The sequence below is a fragment of the Sinocyclocheilus rhinocerous genome, unplaced genomic scaffold, assembly GCF_001515625.1.
Source record: "Sinocyclocheilus rhinocerous isolate Xijiao unplaced genomic scaffold, SAMN03320098_v1.1 scaffold2330, whole genome shotgun sequence".
Taxonomy (NCBI): domain Eukaryota; kingdom Metazoa; phylum Chordata; class Actinopteri; order Cypriniformes; family Cyprinidae; genus Sinocyclocheilus; species Sinocyclocheilus rhinocerous.
Window position 1 is genome coordinate 71,201 of NW_015630979.1, and position 9,402 is coordinate 80,602.

A 9,402-nucleotide genomic window follows, 5' to 3' on the forward strand; every position below is an offset into this window, starting at 1 on the left:
GGACCTTAATTATGCATAAGCTACGGATAGAGCATAACATACAAAAATAAATGTTCCTAAAAGTACCCAACAACAAAATAAAAGCCCAAAACAAAATAAATTCTAAAACTTTCTGTAAAGAATTTAATCTATATGAAAATAAAAGGTTCATACTGCAGGTTCCAACCTGAAATGTTGCTTGCAAAAATGTCTTCATCAGAATGTACTGCATGGCAAATTTTGAATGGCCCTCAATGGAGAAAGATGATTTTTTTGCAGCCAGATGGTGCCAGTCACGCCATCTAGCAGCAGGAGCTAACAGGGCCACGTTACCCAGCCAAACCGCCTATTAAAAAAACTGCAATATGGCTCAATATGGTATTAAAGGAATAGTTCACCCAAAAATGAAAATTCTGTCATCACTTACTATGATTACATATGATTTTCTTTCTTCTGTGAACACAAAAGAAGATAATTTAGTCCAAAACAACACTGCACAACATGATTAAACAGATGAGAATTTTTTTTTGGGGTGAACCATCTCTTGTCTGTTGCATCTGCAAGCGTTAGATGTTTGATGTGAAATAATTACACTATAAACAATTAGAAAGAATGAAGATGACTCTTGATCATCACGATGAGAACGTCACATAGAGAAGCTCAATTATGTGGTGGCACCATGGCACTGATGAGTTGAGGAGAATTAGATTAGCTGCTCTGATGGCTATCTTGAGATGAAAGAAGAAAGAGATGCCATTAAATCTAAGCACCTTTAGAGCTTGATGTCTTCCCCGAATAGCAGTTTGCCAGTGTCACGGTGGCTTGAATTAAATGTACATTTGCTGAGCGCAGACAGACCAGACAATTCAATTTGACACTGCCTTTAGAGAAGAGCTGAGGGCTAATGAGTTGCTCTGTCTTTAGCGCGTGTCCCACCGCTTCCGGATCAGCTCTTTCACTGCAGCCAAACAGATGAGGTCATCACTTTCTGCCCCCGTTGCCATGGAGAAAGAATATAGGCTGGTAATGATATCTACCTTTAGACTGGTCCTATTTTTTCCTTTAGACTATTCAATTCCATTTGACATTTCCCTTGGCTCCGGAAGCTGGAGTCGGGTCATTATCTGCACAGAATCTTTTTCTATGCAGACAAATGAGGATATTGTTTTCTATATTTATATTTCGGATATTGTAAATTGATCTTCACATATGGCACATGATTTCATTTCCCTTAGGCAAGAAGTGTAAAATAAAGACTGGCTTTATTGATATGAATCACATTGCAAGTACAACACGGATGCAAGCGTAACAGTTTTAGATGACGCCATCTATTTCTTCTAACAGCTGACACATGAATCTGTCTTGAAATACACTCAAAGAATGATACCTTGTAAATAAATTTTTTCACATTGTCTTTTGATATCTTTTTTTGCTGACAAGTTATATCTATACATATATACTCCTGACGTCTTTTTCTTACAATCCATCCTACTATTTAAGAGTCACTTTATGAACACAAATTTTAAAAAAGAACACAAAAGATACAGCAAAAATGAAACATGGCAAGAAGAATAGCAAACCCATCACTAATCTAATCTCTTTTTCACATACAAGGTTCATATTACTGCGAGAAAAAATAAATACAATCATGTGAATCGTAGTGCTAAAAATGTTCATGCAACTCTTTGCGAAAATCAGAAACTACATACAGTCACAACAACACGCTGCAGTTCTTTAACAGAGTGCCTCCAACAGTCAGTGCCTTCGGTTCTTTAGTTGATGTTAAATAGTTTTGATTGCTCTCGATACAAAGGACATAACTGGGTAACTAAATGACATCTTTCTTGCGTCACACTTCTTTGCCCTCTGTTATGTAACTAAATCGTGTTGGTAAAGTTGTACAAGTACTAAGAACACAGAAAAAAATATTTTAATTAATCAGTGTTTTTGATTTGCAGTTAAAATATCTAAATACACCTAAAAAACAACATACATTTACTTGAAGCAAAATTGGGTTTGTTTTCAGATAATATACACTATTTTTTAATTTTCAAAGATATTATGTATTTTTTTTAGGGGTGCTCCGATCAGGATTTTTTAGGCCGATCACCGATTGCCGATCACAGAAAGCAGTATCTGCCGATACCGATCTTTTTAAAGCCTTCTTTTTTATCATTTATAACTAATAATAGTGATACTCCAATCAGGATTTTTAGACATTTATTCAGGGCCTGAATTTCATTTTTGAAAATGGGGGGAATTCCCCTCTTAGGTGTCTCTTGTAAGAGGGGGAAGCAGCTTTCACACAGCAGTCCGCTACTGATCCGTGACTGTTTACCACAAGCACAACATTTATCCATTATTTTGATTTCAAATCCAAACATTGTCACTAAAATAGCTTGTTTAAACAATAAACATAAGCAACACATTATTCAATGCTTTTTACTTTTGCATTTACTTTAGATTTATATATTAAGTTGCCTAAGAACAGAATTTTGTTAAATTTAAGCTTAACAACAAAAAACATTATTTTATGCAATTTTGCTTCTCAAGTAAATTGATCTTGTTTTAAAGGGGACATTAGATGCCCATTTTCCACAAGTTGGTATGACTCTTAGGGTCTTCATGAAATGTCTGTAACATACTTTGGTTAAAAATCCTCAAAGGTCATGTAAAACAACACCCTTTACCTTGTCAAAAACAGTTGTTTACAGTGACCCGTTTCGGTGACTCGGTGCGGAAACCATCTCTGCACTGCTGCAGATGCACCGGCTCGTGGAATGCACTGCCGGACAGCAACGGTGTGCAGTGTGCGCGCTATATTATAACATGAGCGCGGAAAAAATACGCACCACATACGCACTGCAAACGGAGTAATGTGAACCTGGCATTATGTGTGTGCGCTGCGAGTGCGAGTGTGCATGAGCGCACGGTCTCCAGGAGAGCGCGCGAGCGCTGAATGGTTAAACACTGGCAAGAATTAAAAAGTAATGCAATTTATAAACTTTAGTGACGATGTGACACAAAACAACACCCTTTACCTTGTCAAAAACAGTTGTTTACAGTGACCCGTTTCGGTGCATGTCTCTTTAAATGAGAATGAGCTACTGCTCACCCCGCCCCTCTCTTCAGTTTTTTTTTGTGTATTCTGTGGTGCGTTACCATCAGCAACAAAATTATTAACTGTTTAGGTTTTTCTGGGATTTAAAAAAAGGAATGAATGGACGAATTTTTACACTGCTAAGACACAGTTATATGCAAACACCATGTAAAAGTGATTTTTGCATCCAATGTCCCCTCTAAGAATGTTTCAATATTTTTACTGGACGACTAGACAAAAATACTAATTAATACATTTTTTGCAGTGAAAATTCAAACACAATTATCTAAGGAAAGCTTACAAAAGAAAAAAGACATTTTGGCAGCTGTTCATTATGTTGCCATTAACTATTACTTTTGATACATTTTTATGTCTTCTTTTATTGAACAATCATCAGGCATTACTCTTTTTTTTCAGTAATAAACTCCATCAGTGCTACTGTATATCTCAAAGGGATGGAGAATGTCACTTTAGAGTTCCTCAGAGCGAATGACGTGGAACAAGGTGACGTTATACAGCACCTGGTGTCCATTGTTCCATGCGTAAAGAGCTCTGTCCCTAGGGTTATAATCAAGCATGGAGATATGGGAATACTTGTTCTGTAAGGGGATGTCGATATACTCGTAAGTAGAGGAGTTGGTATGGAAAGCATAGTAGACCTTTGTCCCTCCTGAGTATCCATTGGTGACATAAAGTGTCCCACAGATCATGAAGGCCTCACCTGCGCTCCTCTTTGGGTGGTTGGTGGTGTAGCTTTTGATGACCTGCAGGGTCAGTGGGTTGATCTTGCTGATGACAATGTTCCCTGCGTTTTGATTGGTGGCATAGATGGCCCAAAGCCCACCTTCGTCCACCATTAGGTCAATGTCGGAGTGACCACCCCAGGAATAGTGGTAACGGTTGTTGTAGCCGGCGTAATCCAGCTGACCGGACTTGCTGATGGTGGCTGTCTTGAAGTCGAATTTGATGATGGTGTTGCTTTGGAACTTATTGAAGTAGATGGAGCCGTTGTAGACCACCTGCCCTGTGCCCGACCAGGGGTGAGGAAGCCGGTGTGAGGTGAAGTTGTCCGAATACATGAAGTCGGCCATTGACTTGTATTCCCGGACAAAGCGGTTGTTGTGGTAACCGTCCATGTACCACACCTGGTGGTGGAAAAATTAATGCACATCAGAGTTTATACACTTTATTTTACAGGGCTGCACTTTATTTTACAGTATGTGCACTTACATGTACTTATCTAAGAAAACACATGGTAATATAAGGTTACTACATTGGTTTAAGGTTATGGCAGGTTCACGAGCATTAAGGGTAGGTTGGTGATTGATTGATTAGTACCTAGTTATTACCAATGTAGTATGTACATGTGGAACAGGACTGTAAAATAAAGTGCTTCTGAAAATGGTCTTTGTTATTTGGTTATAGCATCACTTATCCCTGTCAGCTTCCCACAAGCTGATAACAGTAAAACATGGTAACAAGTAAAAATCGACGTTTTATTGTAATCCTTTTTCATAATTTATTTACCCTCATGCTCGACTTTCTTATTCCATAAAACATAAAAAGAGATATTTTGAAGAATGTTTATGCTGCTGTTTTCCATACGAAAATGAAAGTGAATGGTGACCAGGGACTGTCAAGTACAATAAAATCAACCTAAAATTAGTCTGTAAGACTTGTGTGCTATATAAGTCTCCTCGAGCCATATTATAGCTTTTTTGTAAAAAAAACCAACAACAACAACAACAGCAAAACGTTATTCACTCATGATATTGTGTTGCACTTTGAGATTTATCACACCAGGTTTAGCGTCAATGATACCAAACGTAATTTGTTCTCATCTGATAATTGTTTGTAATATGCATATTTAAATCACGTGAATAACTTTGGAATATAGAGTCATATTGAATGCTGTACTTGCAGTAGTCTAGCTGGTGACCATTCACTTTGATTGCATAGAAAAGAGCAGTCTGACAACTCTTTGAAAAAAAAGTCATATGGATTTGAAATGATGTGAGGGTGAGTAAATGATGACGATTTTCATTTCTGGTGAATTCTCCCATTTCCTTTAACACGCTGCTCGTTTGCTTTCGTATGAGTGAGTGATATGCTGTTAAACTTCAATGTTTTGCGCTGGTAAATGGGTTTGAGGTGGATGGGGGAGGCGTTGGAGTTCCTGTCATATTCTGGCTTGTGTTAGGCACTCAGGCAGAAGTTTGCAGGCATCAATGAACCTCTCATACTCTCTGTTTTGGCAGTGTCAGACAGACGCACTGGAGCATAACTTGTGTAGACGTCTGCAGTGTTGTAAGAGTCCTCATACACAAGGAAGTGTGTTCTTCTCTCGTTTATACTTCTTTCTGAACCGCATTTTCTCTCTTTTTCTGTCACTTTATGTCTTTCGGAGAACTGATGCGGTTTCCCTTTCTCTTTCTTTCTCTGGCTGTGCGGTTTTGGCAGTCCACTTGGGCAAAGCAACTGCTTTTAAAGGAAATGCACATTTATAGATACTCTGTTTCCCATGATATTTTTCCAATATTCTGTTCTTGGCACTGAAATGCGATCATCGTGCTGGTTTATGTAAAACCACAACAGAGCCAGTTCTGGAGAAAGAACTGTTTTGTATTTCACTGACCTGGCTATCTGGTGTCATTACACGGCTCTCCAGAATACTTGATTCTGATTGGTCAATCACAGAATTCTGCGGTCATAATGACGTGAAACTGTATATCTGAGAGTTGTCCCTGGCAACCGGTCTCCATGCTGGTTTTAAGTCTCTCGTTTCCCTCTGCGCATTCTTTCTTCTCACATGATAAAAAACTGAAATCAATATTTCATGTTCATGTATTTATTTATTTGGTGAGTCAGCCAGGCATTGTCACAAAATAAACCCTTTCAGATTGATATAAGAACGTTCTGCTTTACATCTGAGTTATTTTGTGATCATGACCAGCTGACTGCCCATGTCTCATATTTATTTTATATTGTACTCATATTTCAAATTACAAATCACTAAACTATATCTATTTTCAGAAGCTTTGCATAAAATTACTGCTGTCAAATAATACTGATTTACCCTACATTAAAGTCACTGCAAAGCCCTTGAACAGACTGACCTCTATATATGATTACTCATAATCTGCTAATATTGACCTGTGCAAATCCATAATCCTTTTGGGATTGAATGAGTTGCAATTTATTCACCCAATTCTCCATTCCAGACATACTTCTGCAGACAAAACCTACATTCAAAGATATTCTATGGTACATAATAGTTACATAATTACCAGCCTGATTATTGCCTCAGCACAGGTGGTCAGTCTTTACACCAGACCCGATGGCCAAATGTTAGCTGAATAGTCTGTCACAGGCGATAAATCACAGTTTTATTAGTGTATTTAGGTGATAACGTAGTGGAGAACATTTTCTAGGATTGCAAAGCAGTAGTACAACTGAACATACAGTGGATTGAAGGCTAGGATCTATAGTGCCTGACACTGACTGTTGATGCAGTTATGTTGAAATATACAGCAAGCAACACTGAGTTCACAGCCATACATCGCTAATGTGTGACTGCTGCTGCTTTATGTAATTTTCTCAGATATTTACATAATGTCATGGCATTAAATGTTGCCAACCCATCCCATGTTTTCTTTTGCTAAATCTACTGTGCTACTGTAATGGAATAATCTGTTAGAGAAGCTTAGCAGAAACCTAATACTTCCATTAATGTATGAGTAACTCTTTACTTTGACTTGGTGATTTTTATCTTTTCGCATATGCACCTTTCCAAGAAAATAAATAGAACTGTAAATGGTTGTTGACTTTTTAAATCAAGATTTTAGAATAAATTTTACATGAATGTATGTAAATACGCAGTTGTTCAAAAGGTTTGAGGTCAGAAATTGTTGTTGTTTGCTTAAAGATATTCATGCAAATACTTTTATGCAGTAAGGATGCATTAAATTTATCCAAAGTGAGAGCAAAGACTTTTAAATTGCTTAAATCAAATAAATGCTGTATTTTGAACTCATCAGAGAATCTTGGAAATGTATCACGGTTTTCACAAAAATATTACACAGAACAACTGTTTTCAACATTGATAATAAGAAGAAATGTTACTTGAGCATTTGGCATATTAAAAGTCTATTAAAATGATTTCTAAAGGATTATGTGATACTGAAGCCTGGAGTAATGGCTGCTAAAAAATGTAGCTTTGCCATTACAGGAATAAATCATTTTTAGGATTAATATTCTATCTAAAATATATTCAAATAGAAAACAGTTATTTGAAATTGTAATAAAATTTCACAGTATTACTGTTTTGCTGTATTTGTTCAAATAAATGCAGCCTTGGGAAACATAGGAGAACTCTTTCATCAAAACATAAAAAAAAATAAAAACGTATACCAAACCCAACTTTTGAACCTTAATATAATATAATATAATATTATATTATATAATATAATATAATATAATACACCTTTTTTAAATAGTAAACTGCTTGAAATTTTGTGGGCAACAATCACAAAATAATTGGTTCAGGCTTCCTTCAAACCCCTATTAACTATGAATGTAATATTAACAATGAATGAAGTCCACATTATTTATACTGGTGAACAAATTATCAATGTTTTTTTCCCATCCAGTGATTTAAGTCCCTTGTGAAATGCAGCATTAGAAATTCATGCAGCCAGGAGATTACTGTACTGAGAGCAGTAATCTTTCAATAGAACCCCATGATCATATTTAGATGTCTCTCTTTATCACTACATGTAGCTTTTGGCTCAGTGGAAAACTTAAAACTGCAGCTCTTTTTTTTTTTGTATTTATTGTTAAGCACCAAAACCCAGCATGGTGTCCTCCTTTAATCAATCAAAGTAAGGCTGCATTTGCATTATGCATGCGTACTAAATCTGTTATTCGTCTGAATCTAAAATAAATGCTCCAAAAAGAAGCAAGAGCAATTCTCTATTGTTACACAGAGCTTCTGACCTATATTCCAATGTATGAATGGTTATTAAGATTCCTGTGAAACTGTACATTTTGCTTTTGGATAAAAACTGAGGATTTGTTTGTAAATCAGAGATGTGTCAGACACTGTGTCTTGTCATATTGAATTTTGATAATGTTATTTAATTAACCTGTGAAGTCGCTATGAATTCATGCCATGGCTCAGGTGGACCCAAAGGCATTTGTTAGAGGGGAGAACAGCACAGCAGCTTCTCATTAGTCACGTCTGTGTCTAACATCCATATGAGATCCATTCCTCACTTCAGAATAAGGCAACATCTGAATCTGCTGCTACTATCTGTATCAGATTAGCTATGCTGAGATACAGCATTTCAAACAGGGAAAATGACAGGGATATGTTGTGTTGTTTAAATTCAGCATGCTAATGCCTCCAAGCAGCACAATAAATTACAGTGTTTTGTCTTTTGCTCAATCATCATTCATTGAGTCAAGACTAATGTGTGTAATGCGAAGCATCCTTGAATTCGCATTTTCAATAAACACTGAAGACCCATTCACACCGCTAGCGACACACAGCGACACACAGCGACAGAGCGACATAATCCCATTCATTTTCAATGGAGAGCTGGCGACTTCCGGCGACACGAGCGACAGTGACCGTTGGCGACGGAATGTGGGCGTGTCAAGTGATGTACACTTTATTAGCTATTTTAAATGTGCTGTGAACATGTGTAAAATGTACTAAAAATGTACTCAGACAGTTTGTTTCTTCATTGGAACAGATTTGGAGAAATTTAGCATTACATCACTTGCTCACAAATGGATCCTCTGCAGTGAATGGGTGCCGTCAGAATGAGAGTCCAAACAGCTAAAAAAAACATCAGAATAATTCACATGACTCCAGTCCATCAATTAATGTCTTCTTAAGTGAAAAGCTGTGTGTTTTTAATAAACAAATTGTTCATTAAGACATTTTTAAATTCAAACCTTCGCTTCCGGCTAAAATAAGTCCTTTATTCATTATATTGCCGGTAAAAAAAAAAAAGGTGTCTCAAGCACCACTTAAGGCGAGACACTGCAGGTGAATAGGGTAAAAATATTAACTAATAGTTATCACCTTACTTACTGTCACGACAAGGTGTGTGGAGACAGGCAGGACGACAAGGATTCCAATAATGACTTTTAATGTAGACACAACAAGGCAGATTCAGGCAGGTGAGACACACACACTCGGGGGAACATTCACAATAACCGACAACCAAAGCACCGACAGACAGGAACTAATAAAGGGGGGACTATTAGTGGCAGACAGGTGAGCACAATGAGGGTAATTAACTAATGATTAGTAC

General features: G+C 37.1%; 1 pseudogene; it reads right to left on the reverse strand.

Moving 5' to 3' along the window:
* Positions 1-3,099: 3,099 nt before the first annotated feature.
* LOC107740801 (noelin-like) overlaps positions 3,100-9,402 on the reverse strand; it is a 13,598-nt pseudogene continuing 7,295 nt past the window's right edge.